This window comes from Microcebus murinus, chromosome 2 (assembly GCF_040939455.1).
Source record: "Microcebus murinus isolate Inina chromosome 2, M.murinus_Inina_mat1.0, whole genome shotgun sequence".
Lineage (NCBI taxonomy): Eukaryota > Metazoa > Chordata > Mammalia > Primates > Cheirogaleidae > Microcebus > Microcebus murinus.
Window position 1 is genome coordinate 53,185,453 of NC_134105.1, and position 23,156 is coordinate 53,208,608.

At 44.5% G+C, this 23,156-nt stretch overlaps 1 protein-coding gene across 3 annotated transcripts in view; it reads right to left on the reverse strand.

The window, feature by feature from the left end:
• The window catches only part of GNG12 (G protein subunit gamma 12), a 133,521-nt gene extending 117,546 nt beyond the window's left edge, over positions 1-15,975 (reverse strand). For 2 of the 3 annotated variants that reach the window (XM_020288826.2, XM_075999275.1), the window contains exon 1: positions 15,832-15,975. The gene's annotated coding sequence lies outside the window, so the exon portion shown is untranslated. The remainder of the gene's footprint in view (positions 1-15,831) is intronic. The other variant, XM_075999269.1, reaches the window with a different exon arrangement.
• Positions 15,976-23,156: the final 7,181 nt, after the last annotated feature.

Below are 23,156 nucleotides of genomic sequence, written 5' to 3' on the forward strand. Positions count from 1 at the left end.
GCTTCCAGGACTTTCTAAGCCCCTGACTTCATTTGCTCCTCCTCCCCGACTCACTCGGCCCTCTTGTCTAGTTACAAATTACTCTTAGGAGAAGGTCCTCCCACCTCCCATCCTCCTGCAGCCTCCTCCTCCAGCTGGGGCAGGCTCTGGCCTCTGTCCTCACCTCCACCGCAGGTTTCCAGGTGAGCCCTCACTGGCTGCTCAGGGTGTGACCCATAAATACCTGTGGGGCAGCAGTGAGTGAGAAGGGTAGGGAGAGGGTGTGTCCCTGGCCTCCCTCCAGGCCGGGCTCCTGCTTACTCAGCCCTGCCTTCTGGTCTAGGCAGGCCAGCACCCAGATGCCCCCAGCTTGCTAGATTTGACCAGGCAGCACAAAAACAGGAAAACAAGAAGTGTGGGGGTCTAATTCGACTTTTGCCATTTGTTAGTGCCATGACCTTGGGCAAATGCTAGAAGCTTTCCAGAAAGTGTGTGCCCTTCTGTAAAGTGGAAATTAACGTTTGACTAGACTCTTCACAAAGCTTTTTGAAAAGTACGAAGTGCTCCAAATTCGATTATTTTAATACCATACAAATTCCCTAGACATTTATGGAGTCTTCTAACTGTGGGACAGTGCCGGTCCCTGGCAATATAAAGATGAAAAAAATGCCACTGGATTCGAGGGAATAGTACATTCTGGAGGGGAGACAGATATGTGGAAGGTAAAACTGCATAATTCAATGTAATAATTAGTGTGCTGGTTGAATAGCATCCTGCTGGAAACCCAGGCAAGGGGAAATTTAAGTATGTCCAGAGGTGGGGGGAGAAAAGAGAGCAAGAAGGTGACAGCAAAAGTGATATCAGGTAAATATGGATGGAGCTTTCTATGTCAGGTCTTCTAAGCACTTTCCGTATACAATCTCGAGTGAGCCTCACAACCACCTTGCGGGTAGGTAGGTAGGTAGGTACTCCTATCTCCATTTTATAGATGAGGAATCTAAAGTTCAGAGAGGCACGCAAAGTCACATGGCTAGTGAGTGGCAGAGCAGGACTTTGGCTGTGGGCTTGACCCTAAGACCTGGATCATAATCTTTCCATACGCTATCTCTACCTTAACTGACACCATGCCTGACCCACCCATGCCAGGCACGCCCCTCCTCTGTACCTCCACACTGGTCTCTTCACACTGCCATTTAACACTCCCATCATATTGTCATTCTTTATGTGTCTACGGTAAGTGTCTACTAAACAGTTGGTGTTTCATAAATGTTTTCTTGATGGATGAAAAAAGAATGAAATTATGCAAGGTTTCAAGAGACAAAAACAGGAATTCACCTAGTAGTTTGAGAGAAACTTTCTCAGAAGTAGAGGCAGTTCCTTATGCATCCTTTTGTCCCCAGAGTTCTGTAACTTGTTACAGGTGCTTAATAAATGTGTAATAAACTCTAGGCACAGGAAACAGAATGAAGAAATGCAGGGAGATTTAAGACTACACAGTGAGTTTGAGTAACTTGGCCTATGTGAATCACAGAGGGTGTGTGGGAACACAGAAATGCTTCTCGAATTATTCATAGGGAAAGACCAGCTTTTTAAATTTCTAGTTCATCACGGGCCAATACTTTTACAAAATGCAGCAAAAATGAACTGCTAAAAATTGAAGAACAAAATGCAAGTCCAGTTCTTTATTAGATTCCACAAATGTAACATGACGGTCAAATTGCTACAAAAATACTAAATGTGTACTCTCGATGTCTGTACTTATCTATTAATAGTTGCAGACTGTTAGCAAAGAGGTCTGTCTGCAGGCCACACTTTGCAGCCCTCTGGGGGCAGGGCAGGGGCTGCTTTGTGGAGCTGCAGGAAAGTGGAGCTCGAATCCTGCCACAAGAGAAAGCGAGATAATAGCGTTCACTGAGGATTCCTACGTGCTGCGCACTGTTCGGAATGCTTCACACCTATTAACTCATTGCATTTCACAATCTGTCTGTGAGGGGGTGCTACTGCCACCCCATTTTAGAGACACAGAGCAGTTAAAAATATTTCCAAGATTCCAGAGCTGGAAAGAAGCACAGTCAGGCCTTGAACCTGGGCAGTGTGAACTTTAACTATCAGACTATGATGCCTTTGGGGAACCCACAGACAGCTTTCAGTCAGGAAGTGACCCCTTGAGATCAAATTTTTAGAGAAATCATGCTGTTGGCAATGTGGAGAGTAGACATCAGTCAGAAGCCAGGACAATAACCCAGGCAGGAGGTGCTGTGGTGTGGGGAGGGGGGCTGCAGACACGGGGGCTGTTCAGGGAGTGGATGCCACAGGCTTTGGCTGGGCGCAGGGTGTCTGAGCTGGGAGAAGCATAGATGAGGGACAAGCTCCGGATGACTCAAGGGTTCAGAGCTTGGCAACCTAGGTGGATGGCAATATCCTAAACTGACTTAAAGAAGGGAGGAAGAAAAGCAGGTTTTAAGGGGAAGATGATGAGATCAGTTTTCAACAATGTCTACCTGCACTTGGAGAGCCCAAGGAAAGACAATCTACAAGTGTGTTTTGGGAAACTTCTGCAGACTGTGATCTTAGTTTATTGAATTTGGGCAGTTACTATTTTTACCCCAGTTCTGCTAAACCTCTCTTCTTCTCCTTTCTCCTCTCCCTTTGCCCTGGTTATACTTACAGTCGTTTAAAAAGCGGAAGCTCCCCAATCCCAAACTTTCCTCCCTTTGAAGATAACACACAGGGCATATCCAGGGTACCACACTCCCTGCCCTCTACAGCTTATTTGTGAACAAAAAGCAGATTTCTCTATGAAGTCTTGTTTGCACTTTCAGTAAATCCAGACTCTTTACAATGGCCTCCAAGGGCCTATGTGATCGGCCCTGCCTACTTCTCCAAACTCAGCTCCTACCATGCACTCACTCTTTGTTCTTTATGCTACCACAAGGGCCTTCTATTCGCACTCAAACACCTAAGCTTGTTCCGAGCTCAAGGCCCTTGCACTGGCTGTTCCCTCTACCTAGAATGCTCTTCTCCCAGATTTCACCTGGCTGCCTCCTTCTCATGTGGCTCTCAGCTCAAATGATACCTCCACAGAGTGGCCTTTCCCAGCCCCATCCCCAACCCATCTCTCCCCATCTCAGTCCTCTGCTTTGCTGACTTCGCAGTACTCACTCTACCTGAACTGACCTTGCTCATGTGGTTTTGACTCAGGAACTTTGTGTATCTTGTTCACAGCTATATCCCCATAGGGCAAACAATTGATAAATATTTGTTGAATGAAAAACAATCGTCTTGTTAAAAAATAAAAAAGATGAAGAGATGGGGCCTTTGTCCACAATGAGCTAAACTTCTAATAGGAAAGAAACATCTGAGCACAGGAGAGAGACAACACAGGGCAATGTCTCCTCCCCTGTGTCCCTTCCCCTCCCAGAAGGCCACTCCTCCGGCCCACTTGGTGCTGCCTCTCCTGCTGTACTCTTCACGCTGTCCTATCAGGGCTGTGGACAGGCAACATGGCGTCATGAAAAGAGCCCGGACATCAGAGTCTGACATATCTGGACCCAAAGCAGAATGCCACTACCACTACCTCCCTGAACCTGCTTCCTCACCTGCAAATGGAGCCAGTATTCCCTACCTCAGAAGGCTATGACAAGGAGTGAGAAAATGTATGCAAAGTTCCTAGCACAGGCTGGTACACAGTTGGCACTCAAAGGTAACAGTCATCATTATTATCATCAAATTTACTGCCGGGACACTATCCTCCCTCAGTAAGGGTTTGATCAATGCATTTAACTGTACAAGTAATGTCAACTGAGATTAAAGGTGATGGGTATTATGTGACCACTATGATCATAATGTCGATTATAATTATAACGACAGTTAACACCTGGGCACTTGCTATTAACACCCTCCCCCCTCAAGTGCTTTATATACATCAGTAGTTCCTTTATGCCTAAGCCCAGGGTAGTATTCCATCAATTCTAAGCAGCATATCTTGTTCACATTTTAACAGCCCTGATATTGGTATAACTCTTCATGCCCCTGGTTTGGGTGGAGAACCTGTGGCCTTGGGGCCACATGTGGCCTTCTGGATCCTTCTGGATCCTTGCCACAGCCTTTTGACTGAATCCAAACTTCACAGAACAAATCCCTTTATTAAGAGAATTTATTCTGTAAAATTTGGATTCTGTTAAGGGGCCGTGCTTGGGTTCTGGAAGGCCACATGTAGCCCCAAGGCCGCAGGTTCCCCACCCTGATGTGTGAATGTTACATTATATGGCAAAAAGGACTTTGCATTATGCAATTAAGGTTACAGACCTTAATATAGGAGGAGTATCCCATAGCCCAGGAGTATCCCATTAGCCCAGCCCTAATCAACCTAATCAAATGAATCCTTAAAAGCAGAGAATTTTCTCTGGCTGGAGACAGAGAGATGGAGCAGAAGGGACATCAGAGAGATTCCAAGCATGGGAAGGATTTGCCATGCAGTTTCTGGCTCTGAGATGTAGGGCTCATGGGTAAGGACCAGAGCAAGGTCTCTTGAGAGCTGAGGGTGGCCTTCTGCTGACAGACAGCAAAGAAATAGGTCCTTAGTCCTAGAATTGCAAGGAACTTGACTCCACTGACACTCTCAATGAGCCTGGACATGGATTCTTCCCAGAGCCACCCAATAAGAGCCCAGCTGGCCAACACCTCGATTTCGGCCTCATAAAACCCAGAGAAGAGAAACCAGCCAAGCCCATCCTGTTTTTTGACTTACAGAACTGTTAGATAATACATCTGTGTTGTGTTAAGCTGCTCAACTTGTGGTGATTTGTTACAGGAGCCACAGAAAACTAATACACTCTTACAGTTGATGTGGGTTATAATTTAATAGTCAGCATTTTTTTTCCTTTCTTAGTGGCACAAGTATAGAATAATGGCGCATCTCATAATGGATGGCATCTTAGATTTGCTGAAATACGGTGTTATTATTTCTGTTTTGCTAATGGGCAACAGAGAATTCTCAGACATCAGGTGATTTGCCCAAGAGATTCAGACTGTAAATTCAAGCTCTAAACCACCATGCATGCTGCCAGAGCTGGAAAGGGGTTGAGTATCCTGCCAAAAGGGCAAGGAACAGCTAACATGACCTCTCCCAGGCCTGTGTGACACAGGATCCCTAATGCAGCTGACCACAAAGACCCAGGTGGGTCTGGAAGCATTCATTCATCCACTATTGATCTAGCGCCCAAAGGTGCTAGGTTACCCTTTTAGGTACTGGGGACAGAATAACAGACCAATATCCTGTCCTTATGGAGCTGACACCACAGTGAGGGAGATCAATACTATCGCAATAGATTGAGATAAGGGCTAGAAGGAAAACAAAGCATCCAGGGAGCTTTAAACCAACCATCACAAAAGTCAGAACCTGTAATACATACTCAGGAGCTGAAAAGAAACCGAGAACTGGGCCTGGAAGATAAGATCCTCTCTTTGGGATCTTTCATGGGTCACTCGCTGCTAGTGTGGGAACTCTGACAAAGATGGTTTTTTGTGGTAGTTGATTTTTTTTTTTTTTAATGGAGATGTAGGCCAACCTTATACAGGCTTGCCTCTTACGAATTTCTAAAAACAAACAAAACCACAGCCATTTTTTCACCAACCATAATTTCCCTCTCTTTTGAGGGAATTCAGTTTTAAAAAGATGAAAATTAACTTTATATTCAAACAGTATCCCAAGAGCACCTCAAAAAGAAAGATGTTTCTGTGCAACAACCAGCCCACACCCTTTGTAGAATCCTGAGCCCTGGCCTTTCTTCTTACATCGTGTTTGTACTTTTATCTTCTCTTTCTCCTTGGCAATAGAATAGACAGCTCTCTGATGGTGAAATCAAAGGGAGAACAGGAACCCGATTCAGGAGTAAACAACCAAACAAACAAAAAATGCGGCATATATAACCTTCTTTCAGGAGATACAGGTAAACGGAAAATCCTAGATTTCTTAAAAGACTTTGCAGGAAATGCCATTGAAACTTACATATTCTCCATCTCTCTCTCTCTCTCTTGTTTTTGTTTGAGAGGGAGAAATTCTAGACTAGAAGATCATCTTCATCATGGTTTTGGAGAAGCCCCAGTTTAATAATACCATTAGCCGAAACTATTTATAATTCAGACATTAGCAACTGGCATAAAACCCTACTTTCCACTTCTCTTGATTTTGCACTGACAATTTGGCAGCCCACTATTCCCTTAGGCCCAAAAAAGCCATCACATTCTTAAGTCTGTATTTAAGAGATTCTGACAGAGATGTATGCAAGGAGAAAGGTCAATAATGCCCACAGGAGAGTCTACCGGCCTACACAACATGCAGGAAAAGATGCACAAACAGCCCCAAACCTCCACCCACCTCACTCATAATCAGAGGAATTTAAACTATTTTAAATCACCATGTCTTAACAACCAGATTAGCAAAAATAAAAAGAACTTACACTCTTCTTACTGGTGGGCCTGTCAGCGACCAGCCTATCCAACGCATTGCCAATGAGAGAGCAAAATGAGTCGACCCTTCTTCCACAGGGGTACCACAGAGCTCTGTGATTCAGCAGTCCCGCCTCTGGGAATCAACGTTTAGGCACACCCTCACAAAGGCAAACGACTTACTACTTACACCTTTATCACAGCACTGGTTGTAAAAGCAAAAGACTGGAAATAGCCCAAATGTCCCACAGTAGGGGACTGGTCAAATAAACCATGGCACATCCACGATAGAAAATTATTATGTTGTTGGAAAGAGAGAATGAGAGAGAGACAGAGACAGACAGACACAGAGACAGATAAATGTCTGATATCTCCAGGACACGCTGCTAATTTAAAATAGCAAGGCACAGAAGAGTATATATATTAATAATATACCAACTTTTATGAAAGAAGGGGAAAGAATAAAAATATCACATATTCTTATTTGCTTGTTTTTGCAAATTGCTACTTGTAGAGAATGTGGGAAAGACTTGAATGGGGACAAGCTGGGAGCAAGATTTTTTCAGTGTTTACCTTTTTGTATGGCTGTGAGGTTTTTTTGGAGACCATTTAAATATATTTCATATTTTTTAAAAATGAAGAGGTTGTATAAGCTATTTTTCTAGAAGTGTGAAGAATACGACAATAACAGCTTGGAAGAAACAAAGCTAAGGTGGAGTTCAACCAGCTCAGAAGAAGGGGTCTGGAAAACCTGGGTTTAGGAAGGTAAGTTCTCACATGAAAATCAGTAAGTCAGAGAAATCTCAGTCCAGAGTTTAGGAGGTAAGCGCAGTGAGCATGAAGAGGTTGATTTCTGCTCGGTTTTATGTCACCTGCTGGGCATGGGTGGCTCTGAGTGCCCTGATATTTACTACAGCCAGAAGGAAGTCAGAGAACTGTAGAGTGAATGAGAGGCAAAGATAGAAACACCAGGATTGCCTCCCAGGCAGCATGCCAGGGGCATTTATTTACTCTCTGGATTTAGACAGTAATGACTGAAGCATGCTGCTCATCAAATATTATGTTTAAAAAAAGATGGCAAATCATGTGCTAGAATATTCTGCTTCATTCAACAGAGAAATATCCCTGAAAAGTTGAGGCTCCTGGAATTTTATAAAATCAAATTATTCCGTAAATGCAACAGGTGAGTTTGCTACTTAAAGACATTCTGTAGGGAATTCTTGTTAGGAATTGTCATTTTATGCTATTTCTGCTTTGGGAATCTGAGTTTGTCTGAAGAAGGCTGAATGTAACTATATTAAATGCAAAAGACAATCACATTTCTGCACCTGTTAGCTTTTTTCATAAGGTGTAGTCTCTCCATAAATTACCACAGGCCAAAGTCCAAAGCATGAACTAGCACCTTTATACTCAGAACCACTCACTGCCTTAGCAGTTAGAGCCACTAAACACAGCTGATCCTACCTGCTGTACAAATGCCTCCCAAGAGAGCAGCCAAAAGGAGGAGTTAATTCTGATAGTCTACTTTCTAAAGGAGCAACTTAAAACAGAAAGCATGCAAAAAGTGCCCATTGGCACTAAGGGAGACACTGATAAACTCTCTTCCTTACTTTTTGGTAGCTTTGGCAACAAGGCTTCCCACTTCTTAGCCTAAACTAGAAAAGTCTTTTTCAGAAGCAGCAACCGCTCATAGGTAAAAGTTCCAAAGACTCCTGCAGCCACTGTCGCTTGTACCTTGTCCCCAAGGAAAGGGTCCACAGCTGGTCAATAAATAACACAAATCCCTCTCCACATTCCCAGGAGTTACTATTACTCCATTCCCTGCACCAGGCACACTACATGAGGTGTGCAGGCTACCTCAACATGTATTAAGTGACACCAAGTAGGCTGGTGTTCAGCTAACAGTAAACAGCGTCAGCAGCACCCCAAGTACTGGTCATTAGCTGCCCCTTAGGAAATGAACTGAGGAGAAAGAAGCCCACTAGAGGGAACGTGTCCCACTGAGTGTTTCCTGGCAAATATGATCAACTGTACTTTTTTGATTAAAAAAACTGGCTCATGTAGCTTGCTGGCATATACTGCAGAGAACACAGTTTTATTCCTTCATTCTTCTGGCATTTATTACACTCCTACTATGTGCCAGACTCTGCCAGCCACAGAGCAGTTGTGGCTGAAGGGGCTTTGAGAAGCAGAGCTGCTTTTAGCCACATTGTGTCTTTAAGTTTAAAAAAAAAAAAAAAAAAAGCCCTCCTCCATGTGGACCTAGCCTTGTGGGCTCGATAGCATTGAAATAAGTGTCCCTTCTTTCTGCAGAGGCAATCTTAACCCAGGATGCATGAATTTTTGAACAGATTTGAGCCTCACATTTACCTCCTTGGCCAGGTACTCTTGTGCAGTGAACAACCCAGACAACAGTTTAAGGCAGCCCCATGAAGAAGTCACAATCTTGCTTCTTGGCCAGACATCCAACCCTCTTATGACAACTTATCTGAACTTCCAATCATGACCTTATACACCCACATGAAGCCCAGTGGTCTAATTTGCAGGCCATGGATGGTCTAATAATCCAAAAGGTTTCATTAGTTTAGGTACAGCTCAGGCATCTAGTCTATCGGTTTCAACACCTTTCTAATGTGCCTGAGATTCTGGTTGAATAAACCTGGGGTGACAATTTTATCTCAATAAGGTCTTCAGACAGCCTCAAGAAAGTCTAAGCAGCTTTTGGATTTTGATTCCTCTTCCTATCCTTAGATGTAGCTCATTTGGGATTTAACGGATTTCAGTTTGAGTCTTCTTTTGAGGCAAGGCCTCGTGCTTTTTCTCTGCAATGATTTTTTCCCAAAAAGCAGACAAAATTTGAGGTTACCACAAGCTTGGGGTCTGAGTCAGAGGGTCCCAGTGGGGGCTAAGGGTGTAGTGTCCAGTGGTCAGGGACATCTTGGCTGGCAGCAACTGCCTGCAGCTAAATAAAAGCCTGATTATTGTACATCAGTGAAGTTAAGAGTCCACCTGCAATGAGCACATATGGGTTTGCACACAGCCATGCTGAATGAAGGCAATTCTCCATGCACAGAATGCAAGTGCAGAAATGACAGCTTCTTCAGACCCCACTCCAGTGAGCATTTGTGATCATGCAAACTCTAATTCAACCAGAGCGTACTCTTCTCTCCTTGGTCAACTAAATGGGATCCTAAGTCTGTTACATGACCTTGAAGGCAAGGGGACTGGTAGCCTATTGTGTAAGAAAGCATAAGAATATAAGGCCTCTGGCTGGGTGCAGTGGCTCACGCCTGGGAGGCCAAGGCAGGAGGATTACTTGAGCTCAGGAGTTCGAAACCAGCCTGAGCAAGACTGAGACCCCATCTCTACTAAAAATAGAAAAAATTAGCTGGGCATGGTGGCACGTGCCTGTAGTACCAGCTACCTGGGAGGCTGAGGCAGGAGGATTGCTTGAGCCCAGGAGTTTGAGGTTGCTGTGAGCTAGGCTGACGCCACGGTACTCACTCTAGCCTAGGCAAGAAAGCAAGACTCTGTCTCAAATTAAAAAAAAAAAAAAGAATATAAGGCCTCTGACTCTTTGGCCCCAAAGTCACCTACTTATAATCAATAACTGTGGAAATACAGAAGATTCTTAGCAAGTGATTCATTCAGATAGACCTGAAAAAAGTTCTTTTTTTAGCTCCTAATCCTCCAGCAGAAATGAAAGTATCAAGAGTCATAACAGTCTGCAACACTCTGCTTTTTACTATACAGTAATCCTCTGAAATATAGACCCATTAAAAGAAGACAAAAAACCTCCTTGTCACAGGATGGCAACCAGACACTCAGAGCTAAGCACTTTTATGATACCCAATAAAGCCTGACATGATAAACCAAACATTTAAGTGACACTAGAAACGATTTTCAAGACAGACTCCGGAATACATGGACTAATCCAGCTAGAAGTTACCTTCAGTCAAATCGCCTCCACTCTCAGCGCTGAATCCAAGCTACCTGTTCACTATTCTCCCGTTGTTCCTGAGAGAGGAAAGCAGGGAGGTCAGGACCTTTTGGTGTGAGTTGGTTCTAGAACAGGATTTGGCAGGTCAGTTCCTTCATCTGTCCTCTCAAGGCCCCCGAGAGGCCAGGGATGGGAGAGGCGGACTCCACAGGTCACCAAGGCCCTGGGCCTGGGTGTCCACTTCAGGCCTGCTGGGTCTCGTGGCCATCTGGGAAGCTTTGACTGCTGTGGCTGAAGAGTGGTGAGCCCAAGGGACAGGCAAAGATGAGTCTCCTCAGGGATCACCTCACTTTTAAAAGGAGATGTTTTGCTGGGCGCGGTGGCTCACGCCTGTAATCCTAGCACTCTGGGAGGCCGAGGCGGGCGGATTGCTCGAGGTCAGGAGTTCGAAACCAGCCTGAGCAAGAGCGAGACCCCGTCTCTACTATAAATAGAAAGAAATTAATTGGCCAACTAATATATATATAGAAAAAATTAGCCGGGCATGGTGGCGCATGCCTGTAGTCCCAGCTACTCGGGAAGCTGAGGCAAGAGGATTGCTTGAGCCCAGGAGTTTGAGGTTGCTGTGAGCCAGGCTGACACCACAGCACTCACTCTAGCCTGGGGCAACAAAGCGAGACTCTGTCTCAAAAAAAATAAAAATAAATAAAAGGAGATGTTTTATGTTTCATGTTTCTCTTGATTTATAACTTTTAAACAAAGCTGCCTCCATAAAGCTCTCTTCACTCTTACCTCCAGCTGGATGCACCTCGATTCTCAGCAGAACACTTACGGCATGAGACCTGGCACCAGAACAACTCTGGGTCAAATGCTGCTCCTGCCACCTGAGCAAGGTTCATACCCTTAGGGAACCCCAGCTTCCTCGTCTGGGTTGCTGTGAGGACTGAGCAAGATCATATATGGGAAGGGCTTAGAAAGGGCCCAGGATATTCATCAAAAAAATGGATTCACACAATTGTGCTGTAACTATCTTTTTATCTATTGAACCTTCTCGTTAAACTGTGTGCACCAATGTCTTCCTCATCACCACCGTCCAGTGTCTGATACTCTGAAGGTGCTGTACAAATGCAGCTTGTTAATGCCAGCCTGGACCTGGGAAGTCACAACTTCCATAAACTCAAGATCCATGGACCAGGTCTATATGCAAATGCTAATAACCCACTGGTGAACTTTTCAACTCTCTCTTATGAAGATCAACCCACAAACTTCTAAAAGGGCCTCTCTAGGCAACAATGGCGGGCTAACTTTCGGCTAAAAAAAAAAAAAAATAAAATAAAAATAAAAATAAAAGGGCCTCTCTTTTACTGCTAAACAATTCTCACTGAAAAACATTTTGACACTTAACTAAAGGTAATTCAACTGCCATGAAAGTTGGAGTTTTTTTCCAAAACAACAATTCCTGCTTTTGTAGTTAATAAACCAGAATTATTTTTGAGTATTCTACAAATGAATTTTTCACTCATTAGGGGAAAAGCTGGAGGAGGGGCACCATAATCCCATCACCCCTTTGACTATATTTTCTCCTAGTCTTTTTTAATGCATAGTTTAAAAACAATTTTAAGGTAGTTGTAATAATGCACTGTAACTGTGCATGCTGTCTTTCCGCTTTTAAACTATAGCAGACTTCATGCATTACTGATTTTTTAGAATTTCTAATAAAAAGGAAAATGGATGAGATCTAGTAGAACTAATTTGTTCAACAAATTAATACTGCAATCCATTTCACATGTAAAAGACGCAATGGTGATTGCCTAATAATATTCTCTTACTTTGTAAGTACTATTTGGCAGGACTTTTTAAATTACTGAGCTTGTTTAGATTTGGGCGAAATGTTAAAATTTTGTAGAGCTGTTTTCCTGTTACAAAAATAATGCATGCTCAAAATATAACATTTAGAAAGAGGAAATTTCAATAATAATTAATGTTAATATTTATTGAACACGGACTATGTGCCAGGCACTGTTCTAAAATGCTCTACGTAGATAAACTCATTTATTCCTCACAACACCTAATTGAAGCACAGATTAAGTAACTTGCCCACAGTCTACACACCTGGAAGTATGATCCAGGAATCCATCATTATGCTATGATGTTTTAGGGGTGAAAAGAATAATTTATTCAATCAAATTCTCCTCTGCTTGAGAGTATAATGTCATAGTCAAGAAACAATTCATAATAACACTGTAGCCTTTATAGTTATTTAAAATTATTATAAACCACCATCTCTGTGTCTCAGTGGAACTAGTAGTAAAATGAGAAGTCATCTGTGACATGAGCTAAGATTCACGATCTGCCTAATTCTGTCCACCTGATGTACATTGAACAAAACAAAACAGGAAAACAACAGAAGCTTAAAAGGGTTTTGTTTTAAAGATGGAAGCATTTTAAAAATTTTGCAAATTTTAGCAAATGAGTCAATGATGTGATGAGTAGATTCCTTGAATTAACTGAACACTCATTCTTACAAAAGTTTAAAAATAAGACAAACACTCACAATCAGTCCTAACACTTCATATCTATTGGCCTTGGACATCGGCACGTGCAAAAATAATAACCAGATACCCCTGGGTCACAGTTTTTCATACTTTAATTAAAAAATCGTACTTGGTTAAAGACAAATACTTTTTCTATTCCTGGTTTAATTTTCTACCCAGAGCTAATAAACACAGCTATTTGAAATACAAATTCTCTTTAACTTTAAAAGATAATTAATGAAATGTTTCTGGCTGCCTGTTAAAATTACTATGCAACTATACCTTTAGCACTAAAAGCGTATTAAAACTATTAATCCCTTAATCATAATTATTCATACTGCTGTGGTAGGAGCATGACACACACACACACACACACATAAATATTTTACACACACACAAATAAACATACCTTCTTTGGAATTTAAAATTGCTCTATCTAGCATTTCCAGAAGGTTCAAGCTGCCACCTTGTAATTTATCCAATAGCCTGGTTGAGCAAGCTATTATAGATACGTAAAATATCTAAAAATTTTGAATATTTACTGTGTGTTAGATTCAGTCTAAGTGTTTTCCAAAGATTGTTTCATATACTTTCATGAAGACTGGAGAGAGGGAGAGAGAGAGAGAGAGAGAGAGAACACTATTCTCTCCATTTTACAAATCTTGACTGAAAAAGGTTAAATAACTAATATTTTAATCCAAAACTATCTGGCACCAAAGCCCATACCTCAAACCACTATTAAACTGCTTCTCTTCCAAGTTAGGGCTCAGAAAAATTTACTTAACTTTCACAACTTAACCTTCTTAGGTTAAATTTAAGTTGACATAAAACTTGCCCCCCCACCAACAAAAAAACCCCACCTAATAAAAAATCCAACAGTAAATGACATTCTAAACTTGATTCTTTTTCCTGCAAGTGACAAACCCCCATTTTCTCTGACAAATGACAACACAAACCCACAAATCCAATTGTTAGAGAGCTAGTCTTTCAAATAAGATCGGAGCTATCTACATAGAAATTTTTATAATAGTAATTTTTTCAGCCTTTTGTGAAACACAGATTCACATTTTAATATATTTCTATAGAAATCTAAATGCTCTCTGCCCAGTGTTTGATACCTAGTAAGTTACTTGGGTTAAACACAGGAAAACTATAACTGCATCATTTATAAGGTCTAAGGATGTAGTAGTAGTTAGAGTGTTCAGCATTTTTTGGACTTAAACCAGGGCTTTATGGTGCTAGTTAACTATTAGAGAAGGCAAGGGACTGAACATTTGATCTGAAAGTCCTCTTCCACTTAACTCTCTGTAAAATGTTTAATTACTTTTAAAAAATGCGTTTGTATGAATCACATGTTAGTTTATTGGAAAGCAGGCTTGCTAGTACAATTTGGTTAAAAAAAAAAAAGAAAAGAAAAAAAGAAAAACTAGCTCCTTAACTTGAATGTGATTGTTTTGGCAATGGTAAAATGCAATCCCGTCCTTCTAGCGCTGCCTGCCTTCCTGGTTCTCCTAGGTGAGGGCCACGATCCTGCGATAATTTTACTTGGAGAGCTGAGAAGCACTAGCAATGGTGCAGTCTGGTGACTAGCACTTTAAAAAACAAAGCTAAACTCCGCTTTTAAAATAGAGAACACACAGACACAGACCCTGCCTCTGACAGCATCCGAGAGATTCATTATAGACAATCCATTCAGGCGAAGCTACAACCGCCCCAGGAAACATAAACTGTGGCGGCAAAGACGGCAGGGGGGAGAGGAAGTAACCGATGGGAAGGAAGCTGATCATGTGAAGTTTGTCCAACTCCACAAGGTCCAATAAATCCCGGGTTTGTCTGCACTCGGGGCAGCCATTAACCGTGCCCTGACACGTGGGCGCCGGGGACCTCCCTTCTAACTCTGGTGTCCGGCTGTTTCCCCCTCCGTCCACTTGTTTGTATACAACCACGCCCGAACAGGATGGCCACAAAACGACAGGCCTCGGCGGCTCCTTCACTCGGATTTCCAGTCGTCCAAAGTTTCACTCCACCGCGGTGGGTTTAACGAGAATCACGGCTTCCTTACCGTGCGTCATTAACGATTTCAGCCAAGTTTACAAGATACACAAAGCGAGGGACAAGTGAGTGATGGGAGGCGCTGGTTACAGCGTTTCAAAATTAGCTTCAACTGATATGCCCTAATGAAAGTGATTAAAAAAAAAAAAAGTCACCCTGATCCACGGAAGAATTGCCTGGGCAATGCTTTTTTTTATAAACCACGTTAAGACTGAGCCTCGACCTCCCCTTTATCATCTGCAAATGCAGTTTGCAATAGGACAGCCTCCGGGTCACTGCTGGGGGGCCCTCGCGGGGTGTGTCTTCTGGGTTCTGCCCTCTGCGACCCGCTATTTCCCCGCCAGACCCCAGAAGGTTCCAGGGTTGCGCTCCCGCCGGCTAGTCTCAGCAAAGAGAGGAAGAAAGTAGGGGAGAGGGGCGTGGCGTCCCCGTCGCCCCCAGCTTCCAACCCTCCTGCAAAGCCTGGCACCGCCACCAGCAAGGGCTGGGAACACTGGGGCCTCCCGACCCGGCGGGAGCGGGGCGCACGGCCGCAGGCGGGCGAGGACGCGGGCGAGCCGGCGGGGGCCCTCTCCCGCTGCCCCCAGCCCCAGCCCTAGGGGGCCCGCTTCCTGCGCTCTCCGGCCGCCACCCGTCGAGGGCGCGCGCGCCGTCCGTCTCCAGACCTCGGCGTCCCTAGCCCTCCCTCCTCCACCCTTTCCCCGGCGCCCAGTGCCCCGACCAGTCCCCGCCCTCCGGGACACTCTTCCCTCCTTCCTTCCTTCCTTCGTTCCCTCCCTCCATCTCGCTTCCCAGCGCCCGGGACTCCGGGGCGGCCCCGAACTCGCTGGCCGCCGCCCCGCGCCGCGCCCCGGTCCCCGCGGAGACCCAGCTCACCACCGCGCCCGCCGCTCGGCGCTCACCGCCCGCCGGTGCGCTTCCCCCGCCGCCGCCGCCGGGGACTCGGTCTCTAAGGGCTCCTGGAGACGGCTCCGACCTCTCCTCCTCCGCCCGCTCCTCCCGGCGCCGGCTCCGCCTCGCTGGGGTGGGCGGGGCGGCCGGCCCGACGGGCGGCGGCGGCCGGGCGCTCCTTCCTCCGCGCGCGGCCCTCCCTCCGGCCCGCACGCCCGCTGTCCGCGCTCGGCTCTCCCGCCGCGAGCCGCGTCTCGTCCCGGCCGGGAGGGGGGAGAGGTCGGGCTGGTGGAGCTACGCGGACGTCTGGCCGCCCCTCTTCCCCCCGTTCTCACGCAGGGCCGAGGTTCGGGCCCTGGAGGGGCCCCGCGTCGCGACCCGCCCCTGCACCGGCCGCTCGGACTCCTCACAGGTCTCCTTCGGTGCCCGCGCCTCGCCCGCCCCCTGCCAGGGGTCCCCTGGGCCGCGAAGATGAGCGCTGCCAAACGCCCGCACAAAAGTTAGGCTCTGCTCCAGCCGTTTCTGAGGAAAACAGTCACAGTAACATTTAAAGGGCCCTGGGGCCACGGAGAGAAAATGTTCCCCAGAAAGGGGAGTTTAACTGCGGTTGCTGAATTCGGAGTACATTCGCCCATCAGGAGCTTCCCGTCATCTCCCCCCACCCCACGGAATTTGTGTTTCCGAATGCCCAGTACCTGGCATTAAGAGTTCTGCTTAATGAATGGGTTGGATTTGGTTGGTCTTTTCTGGATGGATTCAAGGTCAAGAGGGTGGAAGAGCCATTTCCGTTTCCCAGACCTCATGCAATTCATACAGCTGTCCAACAAACCTCTAGCACCTGCTGTGTGCCAAGCATGGTGCTAAAGGTGATGGGGCAGCTATAATGATGAATCGGACAGGCAGCTTGTGCTCAAAAAGCTTAAGAGTCCAGAGACAGTAAAGAAGATGGGCTTACAGAAACCTTACCATTCAGCAGACTTCTTGAGTATCCCTAGGTAGCTGCTTTCTTGTTTGACAGGGTGGAGATAAAAGAGAAGGTGAGGCCGAAGTAGGTCACTTAGAACCAGTGTGGGCAGAGGCCATAAGTGAAATTGCATCTAAAAGCGTTCTTGAGGGATGTGTCTGCATTCAGTTTCACCAACTGAGGAGTAGTGGGCCCCAGGGAAGCTGGGCACTGAGAACTGCAGTAAGGGCATTACCTTCCCTCTTGCTTTCCTCCTGACCCCTACTCGAGTATCAGGCTTAGTGAAATCATTTGCACGGAGTGCAGAAGGGATGTCACAGGTAGAGAAAGTGTATGGTTAGATGCATTGCCCCAGGAGTGTGGTCTTAGCAACCTGTGGATATCAGTGGTAGCTGGGTTGCCAACCACAGCCTGCCAAAGAAGCCCTTTATTTCCTGTTCCGTACAACGTTAGGAAATGCTTGACTAATTCACAGATACTAACAGTTCAAAGGGTATACAGGACAGCCTGACACCAACAGGGACTGAGAGAGTCACATACTGGAGTTTGTATCTTTCAGGCACAGACTGTAGAAATCCACTCCGATAGCCATACCACTACTTTCCCTTCCTGGGGCACTTCATAGTTTAGTAAGTGCTTTCATGTACTTAATCTTATTCTTCTCTTGTTAGTCTCTTGCAAAAACCTGGAAACTGAATCAGTAAGAACTTCAGTGGCTTGTTGGAGGTTTCCTAGTTGAGTACTATTCAAAGAATGATCTATAGAATAGTGATGGTCTGCAAACCATTACTTATCTGCAATGGGATGTAAGAACTTACAGCAATTTGACAGAAGAATTTTATGCCTCTAAGTCTAATCATTAAAAATGTAGCCTTGTATTTTGTATGCATGCTTTTTATTTCATTTTTCTCGTTATCCATTTTGTATTTATCATGTTGTACAAAAGCATCAGCCTGCAACAGATTGAAAACAGAGTATCACAGATAGTTTGAGAAGCACCGATGGGTAACAAGGCAGGAATGATAATAGCTAACCCTTAGCCAGCACTTCTTGCATGGCAGATGGTGCTTTAAGTATTTTACATATTAAATATTTTAATCCTCCTATCAACCCTAGAAGGTAGGCACAGGAAGGTTATGCCATACCTGGTTATGCCTGGTTTGAACCAGGATTCAAACTCAAGGCTCCTGGCCCTATGCTGCTTTCACCCATGGTCCTGGATCTGATGTCCCTTCTAACTCTGCTGATGTTTCCCAGACTTCAGTGATTTGCATTTCATTTTCATATCATCTTACCTCCAATTTTTTATTTATATGTTTAACTCACTTTTATTATTTCGTACATATCTTACCCTTGAAGTTAGCAATTCCACTCATGAAATCATGGATTTGATAAGCAAGAATCAGTCTCTTACCCTAGTTCACATTAAAATACATGCTTACTCTAGCAATTGCTGTCAGTCCTTGGCCATATCCCCTCCGATTCTATTCTAGTTTTGTGCATATTGGTTCCCGGTGTGTCCCACCTGCCACCACTTGCATCTTGTCAGAGTACCACCTTCAGCTGCAGGATTAGCTTTGCTTGTACACTGGGAAGCTGGAAGTGCCTGGGAATTAATGTTCTCCACCCCTACGCCTTGCTGGTAACCATTCTGAAGGTATAAATACTCTAGCTCCTTTGCCCATAATTGGGATAGCTCTGAGTGGATCTGCATTGTCTACAGGGCTCCCCAAATGGTTAGGCCAAATTCCCCTCTTCTGCCATGGGACTTTGTTTACTATCACATCCTTCTTACTCTTCCTGGTTTCACTTCCCACTCCCCTATCAGTTTTTCCTAGAAATCCATCCTAATGAGGACCCACTACCTGATTTATGGGGTCCAATACAGAATGAAAAATGTTCATAAATTATTAAGATTTTCAAGATGGCCACAGCCGAGTACTGAACCAAGCACAAGGCTTTATGTGACTGCACGGGTAGATGATTCTATAGGTCCTATATCGGTGAAGCTGGTCTGGATTCTATTAATTCATTTTCACTTGAATCCTTACCTCAGGATCTGCTTCTGGGGAATCCCAAGAAAAAATAATAACTATTAAAAAGCCCATCCAGGCCAGGCATAGTGGCTGGCGCCTGTAATCCTAGCAGTCTGGGAGGCCAAGGCGGGTAGATCGCTCAAGGTTAGGAGTTAGAGACTAGCCTGAGCAAGAGCGAGACCCCATCTCTACTAAAAATAGAAATAAATTAATCGGCCAACTAAAAATATATAGAAAAAATTAGCCGAGCATGGTGGCGCATGCCTGTAGTCCCAGCTACCTGGGAGGCTGAGGCAGTAGGATCGCTTGAGTCCAGGAGTTTGAGGTTGCTGTGAGCTAGGCTGACGCCATAGCACTCTAGCCCGGGCAACAGAGTAAGACTCTGTCTCAAACAAACAAACAAAGCCCATCCAGGTACTACCAAAGTCATCTGTGTAACACACTAGTGGTCAGTATCCCACACCTTGGGAGACCTACCTTGGAGGGGATGAATTTGACCACAGAAAGAGGTCTCGTGGTTGAGGAAGGTTTAGGTTAATGAAATGATGGGTCACGAAACCTGGGTTTTAGTTCTAATTCTGACACTGAGTGATACCCACAAAGTATGAGTTTGGGTGGTATCTTAGTTTGGATTTGTGGAAACATACCTTGCATGAAGAAGGTTTATTGGTGAGTGGTTAAGAGATACACCTGCAAGGAAGTGAGGTGGGCAGGATTGGGTAGAAGGAGCATTGCTTCTCAGCGTGGGTACAGCTGAGGCCTCGGCTGGGCCTGCAGCCCAGTGTAGGACTGAAACTGGGTGGCTCTTCAGAGTTGGCCCATATTGAGTCCCGAGGATTTGGCCTTTGTGTCTCCATATCCTACATTAGTGGGAAGAAGTGTAACCTTTAGCAAAAGAGTTCCCCAAGGCAGTGCCCAGTGATGGACACAACTGTGAGTGCTGAGGAGCCAATATCCCAGCAGCTGGGTAATAAATGTCTCTTCCTTTAACAGAGGATTGGAGAGAAGCCCTATAGTACCCACTACAGGCAGGTCAGCTCCAGGATCTCACTTGGGCTTACAGTGAGTCATAATATGAATACACTGCCCAGCCCAGGAGGACCTGACCTGGGTCTTCTGTGTAGCACTAGGCCAATTATTGGTTGTACTTTACCTTCCTGATACCATGGGCCTATTTAACTTCCTATTTTTATTTTCTCCATCCTTCTTTTAAACTCTTTTTTTCCTTCCCTTTTTATGTTCTTAGGTTCTACTCTCCCCCAATGGCATTTAAAACAAATCAGTTGCCTATGAAAGAGTGACAGTGAGTGTAATGAAATTTATGCCTTGTGAGATGAGATCTTTGGGATTGAGTCCTGGCTTTGGCACTAACAAGCTCTGTGAATTTGGACAGTGACAACCTCACTGAGTCTCTGCTTGTCTTTAAAATAAAGGGATCATAAGAGAATGGTCTCTAAAGTCCCAATTCTATGGAAATTAAATTGTATAAAAGAGGTGGCTTTCTTGGCTATACAGTTCCTTGTGAAGCAAGCAAGAGAAATGGTTTTATAACTCAGGAAAGTTGGTTTCGAAAGTTAATTGCAATTCACATGTCAATCTACTGTGAACTTCTATTCAATATTCAATAACAACACCCTCGCTAAAGCATCAGTCAGAAAGAGATAGTGAAGAAATATGAAAAAAAAACAAAACAAAAAAAAACGAGACCAATAAGTTAGTCTCTGGGTGACCAGGTTTTCACAGACTGGAGAAAAATTTTTATGGAATATCAGTGTTGCTCCTTAGGGATTTTATTTGTCCTATTGCACATGGCCACACTCTTTGTCTGAACCTGCCCTAGAAGTTATGGAGAACTCTCTCCTTTTGAGTTGGTTACCTAGGTAAGTGTTTTACAAACTGGTTTTTCTGCTCAGTCAGAGGCAGCCATATTCCCATGTATTGTAGAAGTTAGGTCAGGGAGAAGCGCCCACAGTCTTGGAAATCCCCAAATAACCTGTTGAAACGTGTATTGCCACAGGCAGGAGCTATGACCCAAACTGAGGCTATAGATCAGAAGGCAACTCAACATAGTTCCATACTGACATGGGTGGGAGTGGCCCCAAATGGAGGCATTAAGGCAAGTTAGTTGATTACTAACTCAATATGAGCTTGCTGGCTTATTACTGAGCGAGGCTGCCTAGCTCTGGAGAGCAGAAGTCCCCAGATCCTGTTGTCTAGAGGTCAAATATATGGGCTCAAGAGTTGGTGAATTTCCTGTCATGGGAGGCATTCAACCAATGGTCAGCTAGAAAGTAGAGGTGTAGAGGACATCAGGGAAGTAACCCAGATGTCCATCGGAGGAGAAATGATACCTTTTTCTAAAGTACCCTGTGAAAAAAGATACACATCTAAATATAGTCATATGAAAAGATACCTTAAATGTATTTTTCAGCATAGAAGCAGGTTATAGACTGGTATAATAGTTCTCATTTATGTATAAAAAGAGCATACATACACATGAATCTCTTTTTTTTGAGATAGGATCTCTCTATCGCTGGGCTAGAGTGCAGTGGCATCAGCTTGGGCCCAAGCAATCCTCCTGCCTCAGCCTCCTGAATACCTGGGACTACAGATGTGTGCCAACACACACCCGACTAAGTTTTCTACTTTTTTGTAGAGACAGGGTCTCGCTTTGGCTCAGGATGGTCTCGAACTTCTGACCTCAAGTGATCCTCCTGCCACAGCTTCCCAGAATGCTAGGATTACTGGCATGAGCCACCACGCCTGGCCCACATGAATTTCTTTATGAGTATATCTGCAATGATGTTTGGCAAAATACTAACAACGACTTTCTCAGGGTGGTGGGATTTCAGGTAACCTATATTTTTTTTATACTGCATGAATTCTTAATGAATGTGTAGCTTTTCTATGAATCGTGACTTTTTTAATATTATAAGTGTATCTTTTTTCATATTAAGAAAAGAAAAAAAAAGGCATTACACAGAGTGGATAAACTATGGTCAGAGTGCCAGAGGACACCTGTTTTTGTAAGTAAAGTTTCATTGGAACACACCACAACCATTTATTTACCATTTATTGTCTAGCTGTTTTTGCTTTACAATGGTAGAGTTGAATCACTATGACAGAGCTTACAACTTGTGGCTTGTGAAGCCTAAAATACTTATCTGCTCCTTTAGAGAAAAAGGGTGGCAACCCCTGGTATAAGCAATTGGACTAGGAAACTTTTCAGTGTGGCAAATTGCAACCTAGATTTTACCAGTTTTTCAGATTTCAATGTAGCTGAATTTCTATTTTTTTAAAAAATGGTTGTATATTTTAAAGTACCTCCCAGTTATGAATAGTAATTATAATAATGGAGCAAATTGACAATACTAGTCATGAGACAATACTAGTATTTGGGTAGTTAAGGTCTAGGTGTTTTCTTTCTTCCTCTTCCCTCTCTTTCTCTTCCTTATTCTTTTCTTCCTATTCCTCTTTTTTCCACCTCTTTTCCTTCTTTTTCTCCTCCTCCCCTTTCTTCTCTTCCCTTTCCTTGTCATTCTTTTTTTTTTTTTTTTTTCAGACAGAGTCTGGCTCTGCTGCCCAGGCTAGAGTGAGTGCCATGGAGTCAGCCTAGCTCACAGCAACCTCAAACTCCTGGGCTCAAGCGATCTTCCTGCCTCACCCTCCCGAGTAGCTGGGACTACAGGCATGCGCCACCATGCCCAGCTAATTTTTTTCTTTATGTATATTTTTAGTTGTCCAGACAATTTCTTTCTATTTTTTAGTAGAGATAGGGTCTCACTCTTGCTCAGGCTGGTCTTGAACTCTTGACCTTGAGCGATCCACCCGCCTTGGCCTCCCAGAGTGCTAGGATTACAGGCGTGAGCCACCGCGCCCAGCCCTTCTCATTCTTCTGATGAGGCAAGATCACCATCCTGTTCTTCAGTTTGCTCTCAAATGCTGTTCCACTCGAGAGAAGATGGGGGAAGACTGACTGAGGTTCCCCTCTCCAAGATGGAATGCTTGAAGAAGCCCTGGACAAAATGAATTATCCTGGGGGAAAGGAGTGGGGTGAGGTCCTACGGAATAGACCTAGAGAGAAAAAACCAGGGAAAGGGGGAGGGGAGCTGAGGAAGCTGAGAGGGTGCCCAGCTCCAGAAGAAAGGCCGGGATGGGATGGGGCAGATCTTCTCTCTTTCCCATCCCTCTGTCACACCCTTCCTGTGCCATCCGGGTAGCCTCCAGCTACACAGAGGAGGTTTGGGGATTTTCTCCTTCATACTCCGTGGTACCTAGCTAGCATCAGAGCTCCCACTTGCCAAAACCAC